This window comes from Arachis hypogaea, chromosome 12 (assembly GCF_003086295.3).
Source record: "Arachis hypogaea cultivar Tifrunner chromosome 12, arahy.Tifrunner.gnm2.J5K5, whole genome shotgun sequence".
Taxonomy (NCBI): Eukaryota; Viridiplantae; Streptophyta; class Magnoliopsida; order Fabales; family Fabaceae; genus Arachis; species Arachis hypogaea.
Genome location: NC_092047.1, coordinates 21,714,085 through 21,724,335, shown reverse-complemented (window position 1 = coordinate 21,724,335; position 10,251 = coordinate 21,714,085). Strand labels below are relative to the sequence as shown.

General features: G+C 36.8%; 2 non-coding genes across 2 annotated transcripts; both read left to right on the top strand.

Annotated features, from left to right (window-relative positions):
• The first annotated feature begins 616 nt into the window (after nucleotides 1-616).
• LOC112731408 (small nucleolar RNA R71) lies at nucleotides 617-724 on the top strand. The gene has a single exon (XR_003167187.1). It is a non-coding gene; the product is annotated as a small nucleolar RNA R71 (small nucleolar RNA).
• Nucleotides 725-8,766: 8,042 nt separating this feature from the next.
• Nucleotides 8,767-8,874, top strand: LOC112731407 (small nucleolar RNA R71). Its single transcript, XR_003167186.1, has one exon. It is a non-coding gene; the product is annotated as a small nucleolar RNA R71 (small nucleolar RNA).
• The last annotated feature ends 1,377 nt before the right edge of the window (nucleotides 8,875-10,251 follow it).

Here is a 10,251-nt window from a genome sequence, read left to right as displayed (position 1 = left end):
TCATGAAACTTACAGTGACCTTAGATAGATCAGAGACTAGATTTGCTAAATTAGAAGCATTTTGTTCAGAGTTCTCTCTCTGTTGCTGAGTTGATGGTGGAAAAGGCTTGCTATTGCTAAACCTGTTTCTTCCACCATTATTAAAGCCTTGTTGAGGCTTTTCATCCTTCCATGAGAAATTTGGATGATTTCTCCATGTTGAGTTATAGGTGTTTCCATAAGGTTCACCTAAGTAATTTACCTCTGTTATTGCAGGGTTCTCAGGATCATAAGCTTCTTCTTCATAAGAAGCCTCTTGAGTACTGTTGGATGCAGCTTGCATTCCATTCAGACTCTGAGAAATCATATTGACTTGCTGAGTCAATATTTTATTCTGAGCCAATATGGCATTCAGAGTATCAACTTCAAGAACTCCCTTCTTCATAGGCGTCCCATTACTCACAGGATTCCTTTCAGAAGTGTACATGAACTGGTTATTAGCAACCATGTCAATGAGTTCTTGAGCTTCTGCAGGCGTTTTCTTTAGGTGAATGGATCCACCTGCAGAAGTGTCCAGTGACATCTTTGATAGCTCAGATAAACCATCATAGAATATATCCAGGATGGTCCATTCTGAAAGCATGTCAGAAGGACACTTTTTGGTCAACTGTTTGTATCTTTCCCAAGCTTCATAGAGGGATTCACCTTCTTTCTGCCTGAAGGTTTGAACATCAGCTCTAAGCTTGCTCAGCTTTTGAGGAGGAAAGTACTTGGCTAAGAAAGCCGTGACCAGCTTATCCCAAGAGTTTAGGCTGTCTTTGGGTTGAGAATCCAACCATAATCTAGCTCTGTCTCTTACAGCAAAAGGGAAAAGCATGAGCCTGTAGACTTCAGGATTTACTCCATTAGTCTTAACAGTATCACATATCTGCAAGAATTCAGTTAAGAACTGAAAGGGATCTTCAGATGGAAGTCCATGAAACTTGCAGTTTTGCTGCATCAGAGAAACTAATTGAGGTTTCAGCTCAAAGTTGTTTGCTCCAATGGCAGGAATGGAGATGCTTCTTCCATGTAAATTGGAATTAGGTGCAGTGAAGTCACCAAGCATCTTCCTTATATTATTATTATTTTCGGCTGCCATCTCCTTTTCTTGTTCGAAAATTTCTGAAAGGTTATCTCTGGATTGTTGTATTTTAGCTTCTCTTAATTTTTTCTTCAGAGTCCTTTCAGGTTCTGGATCTGCTTTAACAAGAATGTTTTTGTCCTTGCTCCTGCTCATATGACAAAGAAGATGGCACAGAAAAAATAGTAATAATAATATGGATCCTTTACACCACGGTATAGGGATCCTTGTGTTAGTAGAAGAAAAGAAGGAAAGAAAATCTGAACTCAGAGAGAGAGGGGGTTCAGATTTTTGGAGAGTTGAAGGAAAGATGTTAGTATATCAATAAACAAATAGAAGAAGATGAGAGGGGGAAGTGAATTTTCGAAAACAATTTTTGAAAAAGAGTTAGTGATTTTTGAAAATAGTTTTTGAAAAAGGTTAGTATTTTTTTCGAAAATTTTTTTTTTAAATCAAAAATAAAAATAATTAGTTAATAAAAAAGAAATTTTTGAAAAAGAGGAAAGATATTTTCGAAAATTAGAGAGAGAGAGTTAGTTAGGTAGTTTTGAAAAAGTTAAGAAACAAACAAAAAAGTTAGTTAGTTAGTTGAAACAAATTTGAAAAGATAAGAAGTTGGGAAGTTAGAGAAGATATTTTGAAATCAAATTTTGAAAAAGATAAGATAAGAAGATATTTTTTTGAAAAGATATGATAGAAATTAGTTTTTGAAAAAGATTTGATTTTTAAAATCACAATTAATGACTTGATTCATAAGAAATCAAAACATATGATTCTAGAACTTAAAGTTTGAATCTTTCTTAACAAGCAAGTAACAAACTTCAAATTTTTGAATCAAAACTTTAATTGATTATGTTATTTTCGAAAATTATGATATAAAATAAGAAAAAGGTTTTTGAAAATTATTTTTTTGGAATTTTCGAAAATAATCATGAATTTTGAAAAAGATTTTGAATTTTGAAAAAGATTTTGAAAAAGATAAGATTTTCAAATTGAAAATTTGATTTGACTCATAAGAAACAACTTGATTTTAAAAATTTTTGAAAAAGTCAACTCAAATTTTCGAATTTGATGAGAGAAAAAGGGGAAGATATTTTTTTTGATTTCTTTTTTTTTGAATTTTTATGAAAACGTGAAAATTATGCAATGCATGAAATTTTTAGATCAAAACATGTGATGCATGCAAGAATGCTATGAATGTCAAGATGAACACCAAGAACACTTTGAATGTCAAGATGAACATCATAGACACAATTTTGAAAAATTTTTAATGCAAAGAAAACATGCAAGACACCAAACTTAGAATTCTTTAATGCTTACGCACTAAGAATTCAAGAATGCATATGATAAACATGAAAAGACACAAAACAAAAAATCATCAAGATCAAACAAGAAGACTTACCAAGAACAACTTGAAGATCATGATATTTTCGAAAAAATGCAAGATGCATATGCAATTGACACCAAACTTATAACATGACTCAAGACTCAAACAAGAAACACAAAAATATTTTTGATTTTTATGATTTTCTAATTTTTTTTGTATTTTTATTTATTATTTTTTTTTTCGAAAATTATTGTGAAAAATAAAAATAAGGATTTCAAAATTTTTAATATGAATTCCAGGAATCTTGTCATGTTAGTCTTAAAGCTCCAATCAAAGAGTCAGGCATGGCTTAATAGCCAGCCAAGCTTTAATAAAAATATGAGTGTAATTCAGACATGACAAGCCTGACATACCCTATCCAGAAGGATTGGGCATGACTCCACTGAAGTGATTAGCCAATCCCAAAGCAGTTTGGGTATGGCTTTACAGCCAGATAGGCTTCAACATGCTTCATGAAACACTAGAATTCATTCTTAAAAATTTTGAAGCCATAGAATAATTTATTTTTGAAACATTATTTTTAGTAAATTTTTTTTTTCGAAAACAAGTGAGGAATTTTTGAAAGGTTTTTGAAAAATTTTTTGAAAAGAAAACAAAAAGAAAATTACCTAATCTGAGCAACAAGATGAACCGTTAGTTGTCCAAACTCGAACAATCCCCGGCAACAGCGCCAAAAACTTGGTGCACGAAATTGTGATCTCCAGGCTCGAACAAATCCTGGTAATGGCTCCAGAGCTTGGTGCTCTGATCTTAATTCATAATTGTCACAACTTCGATACAACTAACCAGCAAGTGCACTGGGTCGTCCAAGTAATACCTTACGTGAGTAAGGGTCGAATCCCACGGAGATTGTTGGTATGAAGCAAGCTATGGTCACCTTGTAAATCTCAGTCAGGCGGATATAAAATAATTATGGAGTTTTCGAATAATAAATAAAAGAATAGGGATAGAGGTACTTATGTAAATCATTGGTAGGAATTTCAGATAAGCGAATGGAGATGCTTTTCGTTCCTCTGAACCTCTGCTTTCCTGCTATCTTCATCCAATCAGTCTTACTCCTTTCCATGGCTGGCTTTATGTGATACATCACCACTGTCAATGGCTACTTTCGGTCATCTCACGGGAAAATGATCCAATGCCCTGTCACGGCACGGCTAATCGTCTGGAGGCATCACCCTTGTCAATGGCTTCATCTTATCCTCTCAGTGAATAATATGCTCACGCACCCTGTCACGGCACGGCTATTCATCTGTCGGTTCTCGATCATGCTGGAATAGGATTTACTATCCTTTTGCGTCTGTCACTAACGCCCTGCAATCGCGAGTTAGGAGCTTGTCACAGTCATTCAATCATTGAATCCTACTCGGAATACCACAGACAAGGTTTAGACCTTCCGGATTCTCTTGAATGCTGCCATCATTCTAGCTTACCCCACGAAGATTCTGGTTAGGAGATCTAAGAGATACTCATTCTAGCTTATTTCATGTAGAACAGAAGTGTTTGTCAGACACGCGTTCATAAGGGAGAAGGATGATGAGCGTCACACATAATCATCACCTTCATCACATTCTTGGGTGTGAATGGATATCTTAGAAGCAAAATAAGAAGAATTGAATAGAAAACAGTAGTACTTTGCATTAATCTTTGAGGGACAGCAGAGCTCCACACCTTAATCTGTGGAGTGTAGAAACTCTACCGTTAAAAATACATAAGTGAAGGTCCAGGCATGGCCGAGATGGCCAGCCCCCTAAAACGTGATCAAAGGATCATAAGGTAATCCAAAGATGCCTAATACAATAGTAAGAGGTCCTATTTATAATAAACTAGCTACTAGGGTTTACATGAGTAAGTATTTGATGTATAAATCCACTTCCGGGGCCTACTTGGTGTGTGTTTGGGCTGAGCTTAAGTGTTGCACGTGCAGAGGCCATTTGTGGAGTTGAACGCCAGTTTTTGTGCCAGTTTGGGCGTTCAACTCTGGTTTTGGATCCTTTTCTGCCGCTGGACGCCAGATTTGGGTAGAAAGCTGGCGTTGAACGCCAATTTACATCGTCAATTCTTGGCCAAAGTATGGACTATATATTTTGCTGGAAAGCCCTGGATGTCTACTTTCCAACGCAATTGGAAGCGCTCCATTTCGAGTTCTGTAGCTCCAGAAAATCCACTTTGAGTGTAGGGAGGTCAGAATCCAACAGCATCAGCAGTCCTTTTTCAACCTCTGAATCTGATTTCTGCTCAAGTCCCTCAATTTCAGCCAGAAAATACCTGAAATCACAGAAAAATACACAAACTCATAGTAAAGTCCAGAAATGTGAATTTAACACAAAATCTATTAAAAACATCCCTAAAAGTAACTAGATCCTACTAAAAACATACTAAAAACAATGTCAAAAAGCGTATAAATTATCCGCTCATCACAACACCAAACTTAAATTGTTGCTTGTCCCCAAGCAACTGAAAATCAAAATAGGATAAAAAGAATAGAATATACTATAAATTCCAAACTATCAATGAAACATAGCTGCAATCATATGAGCGGGACTTATAGCTTTTTGCCTCTTTAATAGTTTTGGCATCTCACTTTATCCATTGAAGTTTAGAATGATTGGCATCTATAGGAACTTCAGATTTCGAATAGTGTTATTGACTCTCCTAGTTCAGTATGATGATTTTTGAACACAGCTTCTTTATGAGTCTTGGCCATGGCCCTAAGCACTTTGTTTTCCAGTATTACCACCGGATACATAAATGCCACAAACACATAATTGGGTGAACCTTTTCAGATTGTGACTCAGCTTTGCTAAAGTCCCCAATTAGAGGTGTCCAGGGTTCTTAAGCACACTCTTTTTTTGCTTTGGACCTTGACTTTAACCGCCCAGTCTCAAGTTTTCACTTGACACCTACACGCCACAAGCACATGGTTAGGGACAGCTTGGTTTAGCCGCTTAGACCAGGATTTTATTCCTTTAGGTCCTCCTATCCACTGATGCTCAAAGCCTTGGGATCCTTTTTATTTGCCCTTGCCTTTTGGTTTTAAGGGTTATTGGCTTTTTGCTCTTGCCTCTTGGTTTTAAGAGCTTTTGGCTTTTTCTGCTTGCTTTTTCTTTTTCTTTCTATTTTTTTTTTCGCCTAATTTTTTTTCTTCTTTTTTTTTTCTGCAAGCTTTGTTTTTTTTGCTGCTTTTTCTTGCTTCAAGAATCATTTTTATGATTTTTCAGATTATCAAATAACATGTCTCCTAGTCATCATTCTTTCAAGAGCCAACATATTTAACATTCTTAAACAACAACTTCAAAAGACATATGCACTGTTCAAGCATACATTCAGAAAACAAGAAGCATTGTCACCACATCAATATAATTAAGCTAAGTTCAAGGATAAATTCGAAACTCATGTACTTCTTGTTCTTTTGAATTAAAACATTTTTCATTTAAGAGAGGTGATGGATTCATAGGACATTCATAGCTTTAAGACATAGTTATTACTACTAATGATCATGTAATGAAGACACAAACATAGATAAGCACATAACATAGAAAACGAAAAACAGAAGAAATAAGAACAAGGAATGAATCCACCTTAGTGATGTCCTTGAGCTCTTCTATGTCTCTTCCTTGTCTTTGCTACTCCTCCTTCATTGCTTTTAGATCTTCTCTGATTTCATGGAGGATGATGGAGTGCTCTTGATGTTCCACCCTTAGTTGCTTCCAATAATTGTGTGGAAGAAAATGTATCCCCTGAGGTATCTCAGGGATCTCTTGATTTGCAGTCAAATGTTCTACCACTGAGCTATAGACCCTTGATGGAAGCTTTTGTCTTCCCTTTCCTCTTTCTAGAGGTTTCTATGGCCTTAGGTGCCATCAATGGTTATGGAAAAAACAAAAAAGCTATGCTTTTACCACACCAAACTTAGAATGTTGCTCGCCCTCGAGCAAAAGAAGAAAGAATAGAAGAATAAGAAGAAGATATGGAGGAGATGGATGGGAATGTGTATTCGGCCATATGGGTGGGATTGGGTGGGAGAGAGATGTTGAATTTTGAAGGTAGTGGGTGTATGGATGTGAGTGGTAAATGGAAAGTAGAAGGGATGATCATGAATGGGAAGAGAGATGATGAGGTAGGTGGGGATACTGTGGGGTCCACAGATCCTGAGGTGTCAAGGCATTTACATCCCTGCACCAATTTAGGCATGTAAAATGCCCTTGCACACAACTCTGGGCGTTCAGCGCCAGGTTGGTGCCCTTTTTGGGCGTTCAACGCCCCTTTGCTGCCATTTCTGGCGTTGAACGCCAGAACCATGCTTGTTCTGGGCGTTCAGCGCCAGGATGCTGCCCATTCTGGGCGTTCAGCGCTAGAACCATGCTCTGTTCTGGCGTTTGAACGCCAGACAGATGCTCCTCCAGGGTGTGATTTTTCTTCTGCTGTTTTTGATTCCGTTTTCAATTTTTATATTTATTTTGTGACTCCACATGATCATGAACCTAAGAAAACATGAAAAACAATAAAAATAAGAATTAGATAAACATTGGGTTGCCTCCCAACAAGCGTTTCTTTAATGTCAATAGCTTGACAGTGGGCTCTTATGGAGCCTCACAGATGTGCAGAGCTTTGTTGAGACTCTCCAACACCAAACTTAGAGTTTGGATATGGGAGTTCAACACCAAACTTAGAGTTTGGTTGTGGCCTCCCAACACCAAACTTAGAGTTTGACTGTGGGGGCTCTGGTTGACTCTGCTTTGAGAGAAGCTTTTTCTGCTTCCTCTCCATGGTTGCAGAGGGAGATCCTTGTGTTTTAAACACAAGGGAGTTCTCATTCCATTTGAAGGACTATTTCACCTCTGTCAACATCAATCACAGCTCTTGCTGTGGCCAGGAAAGGTCTTCCTAGGATGATGGATTCATCCTCTTCCTTTCCAGTATCCAGGACTATGAAATCAGCAGGGATGTAAAGGCCCTCAACCTTTACTAATACATCCTCTACTTGTCCATAAGCCTGTTTTCTTGAGCTGTCTGCCATCTCTAGTGAGATTTTAGCAGCTTGCACCCCATAGATTCCCAGTTTCTCTATTACAGAGAGGGGCATGAGGTTTATTCCTGAACCAAGGTCACACAGAGCCTTAAAGATCATGGTGCCTATGGTACAGGGTATTATGAACTTTCCAGGATGCTGTCTCTTCTGAGGCAATGTCAGTTGATCCAGATCACTTAGTTCATTGATGAACAAGGGAGGTTCAACTTCCCAAGTATCAATGCCAAATAATTTGGCATTCAGCTTCATGATTGCACCAAGAAACTTGGCAGTTTGCTCTTCAGTAACATCCTCATTCTCTTCTGAAGAGGAATACTCATCAGAGCTCATGAAGGGTATAAGGAGGTTCAATGGAATCTCTATGGTCTCTAGATGAGCCTCAGAGTCCTTTGGTTCCCCAGAGGGAAGCTCCTTATTGATCACTGGACGTCCCTGGAGGTCTTCCTCCTTGGGATTCACGTTCTCTCCTCTCCTCACAGGTTCGGCCATGGCGCTTATGTCAATGGCCTTGCATTCTCCTTTTGGGTTCTCTTTTGTATTGCTTGGGAGAATACTAGGAGGGATTTTAGTGATCCTTTTACTCAGCTGGCCCACTTGTGCTTCCAGATTTCTAATGGAAGACCTTATTTCATTCATGAAACTTACAGTGACCTTAGATAGATCAGAGACTAGATTTGCTAAATTAGAAGCATTTTGTTCAGAGTTCTCTCTCTGTTGCTGAGTTGATGGTGGAAAAGGCTTGCTATTGCTAAACCTGTTTCTTCCACCATTATTAAAGCCTTGTTGAGGCTTTTCATCCTTCCATGAGAAATTTGGATGATTTCTCCATGTTGAGTTATAGGTGTTTCCATAAGGTTCACCTAAGTAATTTACCTCTGTTATTGCAGGGTTCTCAGGATCATAAGCTTCTTCTTCATAAGAAGCCTCTTGAGTACTGTTGGATGCAGCTTGCATTCCATTCAGACTCTGAGAAATCATATTGACTTGCTGAGTCAATATTTTATTCTGAGCCAATATGGCATTCAGAGTATCAACTTCAAGAACTCCCTTCTTCATAGGCGTCCCATTACTCACAGGATTCCTTTCAGAAGTGTACATGAACTGGTTATTAGCAACCATGTCAATGAGTTCTTGAGCTTCTGCAGGCATTTTCTTTAGGTGAATGGATCCACCTGCAGAAGTGTCCAGTGACATCTTTGATAGCTCAGATAAACCATCATAGAATATATCCAGGATGGTCCATTCTGAAAGCATGTCAGAAGGACACTTTTTGGTCAACTGTTTGTATCTTTCCCAAGCTTCATAGAGGGATTCACCTTCTTTCTGCCTGAAGGTTTGAACATCAGCTCTAAGCTTGCTCAGCTTTTGAGGAGGAAAGTACTTGGCTAAGAAAGCCGTGACCAGCTTATCCCAAGAGTTTAGGCTGTCTTTGGGTTGAGAATCCAACCATAATCTAGCTCTGTCTCTTACAGCAAAAGGGAAAAGCATGAGCCTGTAGACTTCAGGATTTACTCCATTAGTCTTAACAGTATCACATATCTGCAAGAATTCAGTTAAGAACTGAAAGGGATCTTCAGATGGAAGTCCATGAAACTTGCAGTTTTGCTGCATCAGAGAAACTAATTGAGGTTTCAGCTCAAAGTTGTTTGCTCCAATGGCAGGAATGGAGATGCTTCTTCCATGTAAATTGGAATTAGGTGCAGTGAAGTCACCAAGCATCTTCCTTATATTATTATTATTTTCGGCTGCCATCTCCTTTTCTTGTTCGAAAATTTCTGAAAGGTTATCTCTGGATTGTTGTATTTTAGCTTCTCTTAATTTTTTCTTCAGAGTCCTTTCAGGTTCTGGATCTGCTTTAACAAGAATGTTTTTGTCCTTGCTCCTGCTCATATGACAAAGAAGATGGCACAGAAAAAATAGTAATAATAATATGGATCCTTTACACCACGGTATAGGGATCCTTGTGTTAGTAGAAGAAAAGAAGGAAAGAAAATCTGAACTCAGAGAGAGAGGGGGTTCAGATTTTTGGAGAGTTGAAGGAAAGATGTTAGTATATCAATAAACAAATAGAAGAAGATGAGAGGGGGAAGTGAATTTTCGAAAACAATTTTTGAAAAAGAGTTAGTGATTTTTGAAAATAGTTTTTGAAAAAGGTTAGTATTTTTTTCGAAAATTTTTTTTTAAATCAAAAATAAAAATAATTAGTTAATAAAAAAGAAATTTTTGAAAAAGAGGAAAGATATTTTCGAAAATTAGAGAGAGAGAGTTAGTTAGGTAGTTTTGAAAAAGTTAAGAAACAAACAAAAAGTTAGTTAGTTAGTTGAAACAAATTTGAAAAGATAAGAAGTTGGGAAGTTAGAGAAGATATTTTGAAATCAAATTTTGAAAAAGATAAGATAAGAAGATATTTTTTTGAAAAGATATGATAGAAATTAGTTTTTGAAAAAGATTTGATTTTTAAAATCACAATTAATGACTTGATTCATAAGAAATCAAAACATATGATTCTAGAACTTAAAGTTTGAATCTTTCTTAACAAGCAAGTAACAAACTTCAAATTTTTGAATCAAAACTTTAATTGATTATGTTATTTTCGAAAATTATGATATAAAATAAGAAAAAGGTTTTTGAAAATTATTTTTTTGGAATTTTCGAAAATAATCATGAATTTTGAAAAAGATTTTGAATTTTGAAAAAGATTTTGAAAAAGATAAGATTTTCAAATTGAAAATT